At 35.6% G+C, this 15091-nt stretch overlaps 1 long non-coding RNA gene and 1 other non-coding gene across 2 annotated transcripts; one reads left to right on the top strand and one right to left on the bottom strand.

Annotated features, from left to right (window-relative positions):
* Nucleotides 1-4881: 4881 nt before the first annotated feature.
* Nucleotides 4882-6936, top strand: LOC149030619 (uncharacterized). The gene is made up of 2 exons (XR_016178566.1): nucleotides 4882-6522; nucleotides 6735-6936. It is a non-coding gene; the product is annotated as an uncharacterized LOC149030619 (long non-coding RNA).
* Nucleotides 6937-14332: 7396 nt separating this feature from the next.
* Nucleotides 14333-14451, bottom strand: LOC149030620 (5S ribosomal RNA). Its single transcript, XR_016178661.1, has one exon. It is a non-coding gene; the product is annotated as a 5S ribosomal RNA (ribosomal RNA).
* Between the last annotated feature and the right edge of the window lie 640 nt (nucleotides 14452-15091).

Raw genomic sequence — 15091 nt, forward strand, 5'->3', positions numbered from 1 at the left:
TTTATGCCAAATCGGCTTCTTTTGGCCGGTATATACTGTTTAAAAGATAGCCTACCTTTGTACAGTAATAGACTTTCATCTATACATAAATTTTGAAACGGGTAAAACAAGTCTTTGAACGATTTTTTGAAGTCTGCTTGAAACACTACTTATTTTTTGCAAACGATCAGAAGAATTTTGATTATCATCACTAAAATGCAACATTGTCGATAAAACTAAATATCTATCTGTACACATAATTTCGCTAAAAATATCAGATTTTAAAAGTTTATCCTTGGACCAATATTCACGAAGCCGTAACTTTTTATTTCGCGACATTAGTAAGGTACAAGCGAGAAAACAGTAGAGTTTGTCAACAGTTGTTCCAATTTTGACATTACACGTCTTATCACTTACTATACGTGCCCAATACTTATTTGTCTTATCTACAATAAAGCCTACAAGATCAGGTGAAAAGAATGATTCAAAATAATGTAATATTGTAGAGGAAAATTTTAAGTTTTCTGTCTGAAGTCCGGAATTGGAAAGATCAAAGTTATGAAATGTTAATTCAGCATTCTCCGTAGTCCATTGAATATTATGAGAAGAAGTTGGTGGCAAAGCATCTTCAATATTATCATCTTCAGATTCTGAGGTGCTAAGTACTTTTGTCCGACGAATTGGCTTCTTTCTAGTATAAATATTATTGACTGCAGTATCGCTATCGGACTCCGAAGATTTGTCGTACATCTCATTACTCTCATTTTCGATGGAGTAACAGTTTCCTTTCCTTCTTTTGCAATTCCTATTCATTATCTTTGAAGGGTACGAAATAAACGAAAAATATAATAAAATGAAATGATGTGATAATGCAGAAAAATTCACACATACCGTGAAAATATTCCGAACTTCTGAGCGAGCCGAGACAAGCGTACTGTTAAAATACTTTTCTTATACTGTTGCTCATTTCGTCAGTTTTATTAGGCAGCGTAAAACAAGTGCAAAATACTTGCGATGGATTACCATGGAGATAACATATATATTCTGCTCATGAAGAGTCGCGAGTGACCTAAGTCACCGCTCGTACATAACGAGCGTCAAATGTTGGGTGACTATAGTCACCGTTCGTACATAGCGAGCGTCAAATGTTGGGTGACTATAGTCACCGCTCGGGCCGAAAGGGTTAATTTATATTTTTAAAAAAATACACCTGTTTTATTTGATGATTGATTATTACATATATATATATATATATATAATATAAACACAAAGAAAAATATTAGTATTTAAGGGATGTATGGTATTGTTCAAAACATTTTCCAAGATGTAAAGGTACTTGGCAAAGAGAACACATAAAGCTACTTTTGCTTCTTTTTTTGCTAGCAGAGCAAACTTTGCATGGACGTCGTACATATCGGTTTTTGTTCCTAGATCCAATAATTCGAGTAACGTTGTGCTTCTTCATATCACCCGATAGTCTCTGATGGTGATCATATTTTGATGTGCGAGGTGTTGGAACTAATACCGAAAGTTGTTCGCCACGAACATTCGATACATCTTGAGTACTTGTATATTCTTCGATCCATAAAAGTGCAACAGCATGTAAAAATTTCTGATATTTTATAGTGTTACCATTGAACTTAACATATAATCTATATGCATTGAACAATGCGCAGTTTAAAAGAAACAAAACTGTTTTTTTTGTCCATTTCACGGTTTTCCTCATAATGGAAAAATATGATAAAAACTGATCGGCCAAATCTACACCCATCATATATTTGTTATAATCTATGACCGATTGAGGTTTTATAATTTCTTGTTTTGTTTTCCAATGTACTTTTTTTGTGTTGGTTAGTTCTCCCGAATGTATTGTAGAAACCATGTATACGATTTTGCGTTTTGGCTTCCATGCCTGTACTAAAATTTCATTTTTTCTTTTAAATGTATAATCTCTAGTTTTTAAACTGATATGCTTCATAGATTCTGGAACACCTCTATTTACTCTCATTGTACCGCAAACTCGTGTGCCATTTTTCAGAAGCAATTCTGCGGTACGAATACTGCTATAGTAATTATCCATGTATACATGATATCCCAAACCTATATTTTTATCGAGCAACGACATTATAGTTTGGTCCAGTTTTTTGCCGTTCGCACAGTATATTTCCAAGTTGCAAATATATCCACTTCTAGCTTCACATAACATACGACAAAGTAGGCCATACTTTACTATTTTTGCTGGATTGTACGTTTTTATAGACAATTTTCCACGCCATGGAATGATGGATTCGTCAAGCGAAAGCTCTTTTTTAGGCGTGTATACTGATTTAAATTTATCTAATAAATAACTTAGTATCGGCTGAATCTTCTCGAACTTATTAGAACCAGCTGTTGTAAGATTATTTGAAAAATGCCATGTGTCCCAAATCTGGCGAAATCTATTATGCGACATTATCGTGGAGAACGATGGTGTTTTGGTATAAAACTCTGAAGACCAGTAATCATCTTTTCGATCTTTCTTTACTTGGCCCATCAATATAATCAAACCAAGAAATTTCTTCATGACGGCCAGAGAAACATCATTCCACTTAGGCATTTTTTTACCCTTACACATCTTATCCTTATTTTGGTGATAATAGATGTTTGATTCATTTACCATCAATTGAAATAAATCATTGCCAATAAACATTTCCACAATTTCTTTTATGCTTTGCTTATTGGCAGGAAGGACTTTTGGACCAGATTGCGCAATAAAATCTGGTACATTAGGAGCTTTATCAACATCCGACCATGATTCGATGTAACTAGGTGATTCTGTAAACATTTCACTATCACTCAGATCATCGGAATCACTGGAATACTGTAATGGAGCAGCTCTTGATCTTCTTTTTGGCATCACATCACTGTCACTCTCCTCGACCCCTATATCAGAATCTTCTGATTGTATTGAATAATCTGATAGAGGATCAGCAATATAGTCAGTAAATTCACTCATATTAGAGGGGTAAAAATGCACAGAATAAGAAGGCTTATTATGCTGTTCAACTAAAAGCGTAAAGCTATGAAGGATGTACTGGCTACGGAACACGATACTCAAGAATGACTCTTGTTTGTACTTGTTCCTGAACCATCGTATACATTTTGTTACGACGTAATAAAAAATGACGATCGGCGTAGTCATGACGACAGCAAACAAATCGCCAAAAAAAAGAATGTTGCATTATCGCAGAGCCGGCGCTGAAACGACAGACCTCGAAACCCGCGTTTTCGCGGGGGCGGCGCTCAAGCGATAGACTTCGAATCCCGCGTTTTCGCGGGGCCGGCGTACAATGTGTTAATCAGCGATACCTGCAATATACAGTATGCCTTTTGACTGCTTTAGAAGATAATGTTCTTCAAGTCTAGCTTGTCTTTTTTTTGTTATGCTCTTTTTGGAAGCTTCAGACGAGCGGCGATTTTCTTTGACAACGCGCTCGTTGTCTCGTTTGCTGGCATACTGAGCAGCGGTTTCCCCCGATTGTAATGCCCATTACCTCTATAATTTTTAAAATTATATGAAAACCTTCATTAATTATGCATGCCGTAGTAAAGCATGCAATTTTGACAATATTTTTTCCATTGAAAATGTGTTTAGGTGCCATGGCCTATACAATGGAGTGAATACTAGTTTTTACATCTACAAAATATCATTTATTTACCGAATATAATAAAGAGATAGGCAGAAATAAGAGATTTAAAATAGTACGCAGTTGATCGAACAAACAAAGTAAAGTGGTATGAGTAGGTTAACTGCGCGCTACAGATTAACGCGCACAGGTAGATTCGAGGGACGGAAAAGTACAATTAGGATGCTCTGATCTTTTTGAAATTTTCAGAGAGTATTCTTAAATATATTTACTTACGAATAATCGAAAAAAAAATTTGGAAAAAAGAAAAATTACAAAGTAGAATCCTGCCTTAAGTATTCCGCTCTATTCGCACCTGGGATGATAAACTTATAAATCTCGTTGTATGTCGATACAAGGATCTTTCCCCACTCCTTCTCTATCTCTCTCTCCCACCATTCTTTCAATCCTTCTCTCATGTCATCATACAACTGCTCCTCTCTATCACCTTCCCATATTCTTCGGACCATATCTACACACCCTATTTCCTTCAATATGTCGCTCACCTTGACTCCCCCATTTAGACGGCTGGCAATTGAGAACCGCTCTCATTTCCTCCTTCAGACATACTTTTGGCCACCTTACACTCTCCATCTTCGTGATGTTGGCTATGTACCTGATTGCCCCCTCCCTACACGTTAACTCTATTCCCTTCACATCTAGTTCATTTCTCCATACATATTTTGGCGTGTTCCTCGCCACCCCCATAGCCATTCTCGCATAACTTCCTTGTACTCTCACCAGCCTTTCTAGATTTCCCCACCCCCATACCTCAACCATATATATCACAACTGACCTCACTAATGTATTCATCAGATATACCCTCTCGTCCCTCGTTTCTCTACCTGCCCTTTTCATTACTCCCCATGCCGCGTTTGCCGCCTTCTGCGCCTTTCCCGCCACACTTTCTATGTGTCTCGTTGTTGCATTTCCTGACGTGAAGTTACATCCCAGGTACACAAAATCGCTCACGACCTCAACCTCTCTCTCCATATAAATGTCACTCCTCCATCTGCCGGTTTTTCCCCGTTCCTGAACACCATAATTTTTGTTTTCTTGGCATTTATCGTTAGTCCATTCCCTTCGCATACCTCTCCATCGTCTCCAATCTTCTTCCTATTCGTTATTGTTTTTATCATCAATGCTTTTCTCTTCACTAACATATAAAGAATTTTTTATTAAATTGTATTCCCGTTGACTGGGTTCATAATTTACACAATTAGAATCTACTCTTTGACTAGACAGTAACAACCCATTAAGCGTTTCTACAGATAATTTATTCCGAGTTTTTGTTTTAATTAAATTAATTTTACTAAAAATACGCTCACAATCTGCGTTTGACAACGGTAGTGACATTATACTTAAAAAAACTAGCTAGATTTTTAAAAGAATAGATTTCATCCGTATCTTCAAATTTTTTTAGTTTGTGCCAAAATGCATCTACAGGATCGGTGATTTTAATATTTTCCGGTAAAATAAAATTTGGTAGCTGTCGCCACTCATCGTCGATTGATTGGTAGCATTCTTTAGGGACAAGTCGAGGTAGTTGTCGCATTACCGGTAATAAAGAAGGTGTTATATTTCGTGTAAATTGAGAAACAGCTTCTTCAGGATTAATAATAGATAGATTTTTTAATAGAACATTCTCGAAATCATACCTTTTCTTTATTGCTAAGCAGCCTTTTACGAAAAAAATTTCTACAATTTGTAAGAAATTCGATTTTTACTTCTTTTCGTGGAGATGTCGAGTACTCAGGCTTGTTAAAAAAATCCATTGAATATACACCCGTGTAAACATTCATAATATTTATATATTTCGATTCATCAGCCGGATTAATCAAACTTAACGGTGTTTTATTAACGTATTCCGGGATCATAAAATTTTTAAGTATTTCTATATATGTAGAACTCATTTTTTTATGAACGACTGTAATTAATGGTTTCTCGGATTGAAAAAGTTTGTTTAAAGTTGTGAATTTGGGTAAAATCCATTCCAGAAAATGATAATATAATTTTGTAATTGGATTATTAAGATTTTGAAGTATAAATTCTTCTATTTCAAAATTTAAAGCCGAAGAAGTTTTTGTTTTTCGTGAATTTGATCTTTTTGTTTCTATATCGTAAACGATATTATTAAAATATAAAGTTAACGCGTCCCACTGCTCTAGAAGCCTGGTAATTACAGCCGTTACTGAAAGCCATCGAGTCTCCACTGGACACAAAATTTTATGATTTTTCAGCTCTAAAAATTGTTGATATTGTTTAAATTCATGCTGCTGCTTAGAACTTGATGAAAAGTGATTATAAATTGAATGAAATAATTTTTCACAATCAGATGGTATTGCGTCACAAGCTTCACTGGCACAAAGGTGAAGCGAATGACAAATACACGTCATGATGTAAATGTTAGGACAACTATCTTTAAATCTTGTTCTTACTGAATTATGTTTACCCATCATCGCATTACAACCGTCTGACCCGAAACCAATAATTTTATCAAAAGATACAGAAAAACGTTAAAAAGATTCCCGGACACAATTAAAAAGATGCTCTGCTGTAGCAGATACTTCTTTAGAATTATCATTAAAAATTCAACATAACTCCCAAAAATGACTAACTATTTTTCCTAGAGATTCATCGTAATACCGTACGGTAATGCACAATGTTTGAGTCATTGAAATGTCAGTTGACTCATCTATCAATACACTAAAATAAGTTTTTTGTAATTTACTAGCTAGTTCTTTTTTTTCAGCAAATCCGATTACGTTTTTAATAACACATGCGCTTTTAGAAGATTTTAATCGGACTTCCTTTATAATGTCACTATCAGGAAAACACTCCTGGAGTTACGGTGTTAAGTGATCCATAATCTTAAAAGGTACATTGCGTTCTGCAAAAAAACTACACAATTTAATTTCTGCGCGGGAAACTTTATGGTTCATTGAATCATTTCGAACTTCATTTGAAGCTTTTTCTATAAAATTAGACATTTTCGCTAGTTTATTTAAACCTTTTAACATTAATAAATGAGACTTATTAGTCGCATGTTTGCGAATAACCGATAACTCCGCAGTGATTGTTGCTTTGCAGAGTGAGCATTGAGCTTTTAATTTATCAGAATGAGGCCGGAGCCACGAACAAAAATCCGGATTATTAAGCCACTCCCTACGGAACTTTTGTGGCCGCCGTGTGCTTTGTTTTTTTAATTGCGTAAGAGATGTGTTATCTGTCATTGTAAATATAATCAATATTAAATGCGAAAGAAATAAAAACTTGAATAATTAAAGAAGAAGTGTTACAAAATATGTTTGCAAATTAATTTAAAAAATATGTTTAAAAAATAACTCTTCTCTTCTAGCAGCAAAACTCAAACGTTCGTTATTACCTAGGCAATAAATTTTTAGCTCAAAATAAAACATGTTTAATTGAATACATAAAATGATCGGGCCATATTTTTTACTATGAACTTCATTAGATAATGTTACAACAGTAATAATTTGCATAACATAATTAATTTATAGCGTTAAATGACTAAATAAATAGACTAATAATTAAATTGTTGAAAAAAATTATAAGACTATATTCAATTTTGAGGATATGTTTATCCTTTAAAAAATACCTGGATTAATAATTATCAAATATTTTACTTGATCAATTTTTAACATACTTTTTTTGTGCGATCTTCCGTGATGTTACTATATCTTTACATAGATTTATATAGACTTACTGAAATTATAGTAGATTCTGTAGCGGCTATTTTATCTGTCTATATCTGTTCTATCTGTCCTATCTGTCCTATCTGTCCTATCTGTCCTATATGTCCTATCAGTTCTAAATGTTGAAATCGCCCTGTTCTAAATGTAAAGACTAAAATGACAGAATAAATAGAATACTAATTAAATAGTTGAAAAAAATTCAAAGACTTAATAAAATTTTGAGAATATGTTTATCCTTTAAAAATTACCTGGATTAATAATTTTAAAATATTTACCTGTAAAATTAGTAAAACTTCTTTTTTGTCGTGTGATCTTCTGTGACGTCCTAATGTTGGTAATATGTTAATAAAAAGAAAAGCTGTAAAAGTAAAAACTGAAAAAAAGAAAAACTGAAAAAAAGTTAAATGTTAAAATAAAAATTGGAGAGAGTAATGTTTCTCTGAGATGCTTTCTGAGGTATTGCTGGTATGCAAATGGTGCTATGCTGCTCTGTAGCAATTTTTCCAACCGTTTATTCAGTTTTCTTCTGTCTTCTTGCTTCTTTTCTTCATTTTCTTCTGTCTTCTTGCTTCTTAGCTTGTTTTCTTTATATCGTCATATATCTTCATGTATCTTTTTATATCGTCATATATCCTCATATTTTTTTCGTGTCTTCTGTTTTGTACGTTGTTTATCTCTTCAACTTTTGTTTAACCCTTTCCTTACGGCGGTCCGCTCCGCTGGAGTGACGCCACTGAACGGGTCACCGCGCCGCGAAGTGTGCACTTTGCTCGTCAGTAGTCTTCGATATTCGGACTAACGTTTTTCAACGCCACTTTATGATTGACTTGTATGTACACTTTTTTAAGAGTTACATAACAACTGTTTCATCGTATTATAGGAAAAACATGAAAATGAGTATATTGTATGAATATTAAGTTATTTACATATTTACAAATTTTGCTATTATATTATTATAAGTAAAAATACAATTTGGGGTGCTTAGACATTAAATTATAACTTTTAGTAATGTAATTGAGAATGATAAATCCTAAAACAAGGGTCGACGCAGAGACCTACATTACAATTTTGGCATTCGTATCTAGACTCGCGTCTTTTATCGTTTGCGCTGCAGACAACGCACCTTCTCTTTCGGTTTTTCCAGCTGGTACATAGACTGAAGGAAAATGTCGCTCTATTAATCGTAATGGATTATTATTGGCTGTTCGCTGATGATAATTAGTTGTCTTATGATATTTTTCCAGTAGTTCCCGGATCAATTCTAACTGAAACTTGGCCATAGAAATGGCTTCTTGGGTTTTATGTTTATACAGACAATACGCATTCCACACGCATATGTCTAATAAATGGAAAAAGAATTTGCGGTACCATTTTAAGGATTTGCGCGTTGAACTGACAGTACTGATTACCATATCTGCTTTATCGACGGCACCCATAGAATCATTGTAATCTGATACACAGAGAGGTTTTTTGAGTAGTTTTTTTTCCGCCATGCCTAGAAACCGTTGTAAATTCTGATGTATGCATGGTAGACAGCATGTATACATCCTTTTTGTCTGCCCACTTTATAACTAGTAAATTTTTGGATGACCGAAAAGATGCCTCTCCTTTTCTTAGTCTATCATGAATCTTCGGCATTCCTTTGCGTCTTTTGCTTACAGTTCCGCATGCATTTGTGTAGTTGTTATATAATAAATTGAACAAGGCTGGACTGGAATACCAGTTGTCTACAAACAGGGTATGGCCTTTTCCTAAGTAGGGCTTCAAAAGTGTTTCTACTATTGCTCCCGACTTCCCAATTTCCTTATTTTCGCTATGGACTTCGGTCGATGATCCGGCATACACAATAATATCTTGCACAAACCCTGTTCGGCAGTCACTAAGTATAAACGATTTAATGCCGAATCTACTTCTCTTCGAAGGAATATATTGTTTAAAAGATAATCGCCCTTTATACAAAAGCAAACTCTCGTCAATACATAATTTTTGATAGGGATAGAATGATTCGCTAAATGCTTTTCGGAGCATATCAATGATGTTCCTTATTTTATATATCCGATCATTGGTGGCTCTAACATCATGGCTGAAATGTAGCATCTCTAACAGTTTCAAATATCGATCTCTAGCCATAATTTCACCGAAGACATCGCTACGCAGAAGTATGTCTTTACTCCAATATTCGACCAAGGATAATTTCTTATTACGTGTCATAAGAAATGAAAGAGCGAAAAAACAGTACAATTCGGATACTGTTGTTCCGTTTACATCCTTCATATTGTTGTTTTCTTTTTTTTGTCCAATAATCATTCGTTTCGTTTGCAATGTATTGTACGAACTCTTCTGAGACGAAAAGTTCAAAATAATCAATGATTTTTGCCGATCTGCTGATATTTGGTATAATCCCTGCATGTTTTGCCGTAAACGGATGTATTTTAGGAACGAAAGTTTTTGAAGTCCATGTGTCGCAGTGGTCGTCATTATCTTCGTCATCCTTTTCTATTTCTGAGTGTGAGGTATCACATATAGTCCTTTTTTTTCTGTGTACAATGAAATTATTTTCGTTTTCATTTTCGGAATCGGACTCTGTATCAGTCAATCCATTGAAAAATAGATTTCTCTTTGAATTCCACCGTGACATTCTAACAAGGGCGCAAAAAACATTATATAAAACAAATTTTTAACAAAGCTTCAAACAAAATGTTCAAGTATGATCAAATGTTTATCAAATGTTTCTAACCTGAAAATTAACCTCAAAACTGTAAAATTAGACACTAATCTTTCCAATTTCTCTCGCTTTCTTTCAATTACTTATAACGGTTCAAGAGCGATTTTGTACTATAATCCTGGTTTCATATAGTCGCGTCTTGTATCGTACAAATATTCCAGTATCCAGTAGAAAAAAACAAAAGCTTCTTTCGTATGCAGGATATATTTCTATTAGGATTTAATCCAATATGGGTCGATAGAATCAAGAGATACTCTATCGGTACAGTACATTTCTTTTTACCAGCGTGAGCCGGCACAGGTCGTCGTGCGGCCGCCGCCTATAGGCGGCACCCGTACACACAGGTCGTCGCGCGGCCGCCGCCTATAGGCGGCACCCGTAATGAAAGGGTTAACACGTTCGCGGACAGTAAAAGTTTCAGCGAGGTGCAAAAATTGACAGTCATTTTATTTTTAAATTGGTTGTGATATCCGAAATTTGATTAAACACATTTTATAAGGGTAGTCAGATTATCATATTTTAATCGTTATATACAATGAATGCTATAGCATCCACGACAATACAGATCAAATTTTTCAACTGGGATGACGTGAATGCTATAGCATTCATTAATAGAATACATGAGAAAAAGGGGTTTATTTGTGGTTTCACTACACTATTTATTCAAAACTGGGTCTTTATGCGTCAACATATAAAAAAAATAAGAAATTACCTTCATAAGTTCATAAAATATATGATAAAATACATATGATAAAATACAAATATACATATATATATATAAAACTAAACATAATGCGTTTATCATTATAATTATATGTTTTTAAAACTCCATATCCGAACTACTGGAGTTATTTTGATCTGCAGGAGGTAAATGCCATTGTCGGAAGCACTGTCCAGGACACAGTGGAGGTTTATTTGTACAATCCTGACATCGGTGTGATGTGAATTTAATTATTTTCTGCCTATAACAGTACTTGCATTTTAGAAAATACGTTTTACGCTTGTAATTTGGTGGTGGCGGAATTTTTTCCTGATAATGTGCATCTCGAAAATCTGTTGTTGGGTTGTACCTAACATGCGTTTGTGGGTTGGCATTTTCAAGCACGAAATTACGTCCACTTGAATTTTGCGGTATTTTTAGAAGCGTATTTATTAACTGGTCTCGAAAATCGAGAAAACCAATGTTTGAATCATTTATCTTTTTATAAATGTAATAAGAATTCCATACAGAAATATCTAGCAAACGGAATATTACTTTTTTGTACCAACGGATAGATTTTTTAGGTGAGGAATAATATGATATCATCTGATCACATCTGTCTATGCCCGACATATTTGCATTGTAATTGGCTACCTCTATCGGTTTTTTTGTCCAAACGCCATGTTTATTCTGCACGTTAATTATTTTGGGATGATTTTCTGTTGTTATACAAAGTACATCTCGTTTGTCTTTCCACTTACTAACATACACGTTGCCTTGTCTTCTCCATATATGTTCTCCTCTCTTCAATTTTGTTTGCGTTATGATTTTTGGATTCCCTTTGCGATTGGTACGTAAAGTTCCAGTGGTATGAGTTTTAAAACTGAATAATCGATTGCTCAGTCCGATACTATTATAGTAGTTGTCCATAAATAATGAAAAGCCCTTCGATAAATATGGTTTCATTAGACTCATAACCACAGAATCCACTACGGATAAGGAATGAGTCTCATGTGATACTTTGCCTTTATATATGTCTACATTGAGAGCATAGCCATCATGTGTGCAAAGGTTGTAGAATTTAATCCCATACTTATTTTTTTTTGATTTTATAAATTGCCGAAAACTTAATCTTCCGCGATGCAGCATCATTGACTCATCTAATGATAAATTTTTCCCAGGCTTATATACGGTTTGAAACGAACCATTTACAAGCTTCAGAAGGTCGAAAATCTTAGATAGTCTGTCATTTATTGCTACGGATTCACAGTTCAAACAACGCAAAAGCTGTTCAAATCTGCGCCCCGTCATTGATGCCCCGAAAATCGGATGGTAATATAATGGATTGCTTGACCAGTTTGAACGAACTTTAGGCGTCTTTATTTGAGACTGTAACAAACAAAGGCCAAAGAATATTTCCATTTCATCAAGGTTCGTTTCTTTGAAGCTCTGTATCCGGCAATTTCTCGTATGCGGACGTGATAGTGACAACAATTTGTCCCCATATTTATTTGTGCAGCTAACAATTAAATCCATTATTTTCTGATTCCAAATTTTATCGAAAATCTCTTTCGGAGTTTTACAGTTTATAACGTCATTAGCTACACCCACTGAAGACCAATCTAAATGAAAGTCTTGAATATCTGTTATATCTTCATTCCACAGCGTGTCTGTCTCATGTACCTCATTTGAAATATTGACATTGTCAGTATTCTCTGAATCAGAAGATGATGATGTTGATAAACCCATATTATTTGACAAAAATAAATTAGGGGTACTCTCCTTGAATTTTCATTGAACTGTCCAAATCCTATCACAAGAATTTTCATCAAATTCATTTCTTTCATTTTCAATTATTTTAATAATACACTTACCTCTATCTCCATCTGAATCAGAATCAGTGTCATCAAATAATTCCAAAATCCGCCTACGCTTCTTATATGAATTCATTTTTCTTCAAGAAATTTTAAACGTAAATCGAAAAACTGCTGTTTTCACTTTGATCTCGAATATCACAATGAAGCAGACAACGGAAATAAAACGTTCGCTACCGTCGCAGCATATACAATGTATGCGACGCTTCGATTGTTCTTTGGGGGCCCGAGGCCGCAAATACGCGACGTCTTTTCTCATTTGTTTTACAACAGTATCTTGCACTTATTTTTAGCCGAAATTTTTGTAAATCCAATGTCCAATACAGATGCTATAGCATCCACGTCAAGTATTACGCTTCTATTTTACGCAATGTGCTTGCCTAAGCAAATTTGTAAATACACAGAGAAAAGATAAGATAATACGAAAATACCTAAAGAATGAGTTAGTCATTACCTTGACAGGTATAATAATTACAAAAACTTAAGGTCATATAAAATTGAATTAAAAATAATTGACTTTAAGATTTGAATGCTGTAGCATTCATGTCATTCTGCATCATCATGAAAATGAATGCTATAGCATTCACGTCCGCGAACGTGTTAACCGTTAACCGTAGAAGCGACTCGTGTGCAAATTTGATGAGTAAAAAGAGAAAAAAGAAAAAAAAAGAAAAAAATGAAAGGACCTCAACTTTCAATTTCCTCATTGTGAGGTTTCCTATGGAGCTATCAAATTGCCGGATAGACTGACGTCATTAACGATGTTTGATACGTAAAAAAAAAAGAAATAAAACAAAAAAAAAGTGTCTTTAAGTTTCGGATTTATGTGTTTCATTGTATTTCTTGTATGTGTGACTGTCGCAGTGTCACAGGTGTAGGGGAACTGGGGTGGTGAGCGAGAGGTGCTTCGCGTTAAGCAGTAAACAACTGAGCGAATAAAATATGTAATGAATATACTGATACTGATACACTTTATTCCATGTCTACCCTCGCGGGTTTCAACATAGCCTCCTTGCTACATACAGTGTCACATATTCCTTATCCTACTTTCTTAAACTACTTATTTCCTATTCTTTTCCCCTCGCTACCCTCTCAAAAGACCTTGCTACCTCACACATCTCCTCTACTATCACTTTCCCTTCCAAAGCCTTTCTCCATCCACCCTCCGGTCCTTCCTCTGTTGTTCTTCCCATTCCCTGAAGTTCCCTAGAGAGTTTGCTCATCCATCAACCAACCTCAGGGCCTCCTCGCAGACCCATATGTGCCCCAAGGTTTCCTCCTCACTCTTGCATACTCTGCACCTCGTGTCCCTGAAGCCCTTCCATGCCTCTCTCCCTACGCTCCCGCATCTCATCCTTGCCCATACTTCCCTGTTTTCTCCTCTCGTCGTTCCTTTGTCCCAATACCCTTTTCCCGGTATCTTTTTCCTTTCCTTGTATTCTGTGCACCTCGCCTCCTCCATCAGACACTCCTTTGGCCATCTTCCTTCCTCCATCACCATTATTTTTCCTATGTAGTTACTGGCCCGTCTTATCATCTCTATCTCAATCCCCGGAGCATCCTGCCTCCATCTTCCAAATGTAATCCGGAGTATTCCCTCTCAACCCCATCGCCATCCTCGTGTACCTGGCCCGCGTCCTCTCAACCCTCTCTCTCTCTCTTTTCCATCCCAGTGTTAACAGCACACGGTGTTCCCAAGCGGTGACCCATCCAAGTACTAACCGTGCCCAGTGATGCTTAACTTAAGTGATCGGACGAGAACTTGTGTTTCCATCACGGTATGGCCGTTAACTATGTAATGAATATAATATAAATGTAAAAAATATAAATGTAATAATTATTCTAATTTGTCATACGAAATTTTCTAAATGTGGAAAAAGCAAAAAAAGTTCCAACTTTTACAAGTTGATGACCTTTTTTTTTTTACTCATCAAGTTCTCAAACCCTATCATGAAAACGATGAAAACGATCGTCGAACGGGAGATCGTGGTGATGGGAGTGGTGGTGGGAGTGAGGGTTGGGGTGGGGGTGCACCTTTGGAAAATTTGTTGACTAAAAAAAAAGAAAAAAGGTCATCAAGTTTTCCAAATTCCAAATGGATCGTACGCCACGATTTTATCGTACGAATGGGATCGCTGGCGCTGACTAGCGCGAGCCGTGCGAGGTAGTGTTGGGGGGCCAGAGGGAGGGTAGGGACGCCGTTTACGCGTCGCTCGCACGTACTGATTCGTAAATGTAAGGGTGACTCCCATTACCCGCTGACTCCTATTACCCTACTCTCCCCTACTCTTCTGCATCCATAACATTTACTAAATTTGCCATATCTTGTAAATACATTTGTGCTGATTTTGGCATGAGCAAAATGACCAGTTGCATAAAATAACGGCAACATTTTTTCCATACTCTGTAGATGTAATTGAAAATCACCCAAT

This window comes from Polistes dominula, unplaced genomic scaffold (genome assembly GCF_049000335.1).
Source record: "Polistes dominula isolate Pdom_NZ unplaced genomic scaffold, Pdom_raw_medaka contig_11, whole genome shotgun sequence".
Lineage (NCBI taxonomy): Eukaryota > Metazoa > Arthropoda > Insecta > Hymenoptera > Vespidae > Polistes > Polistes dominula.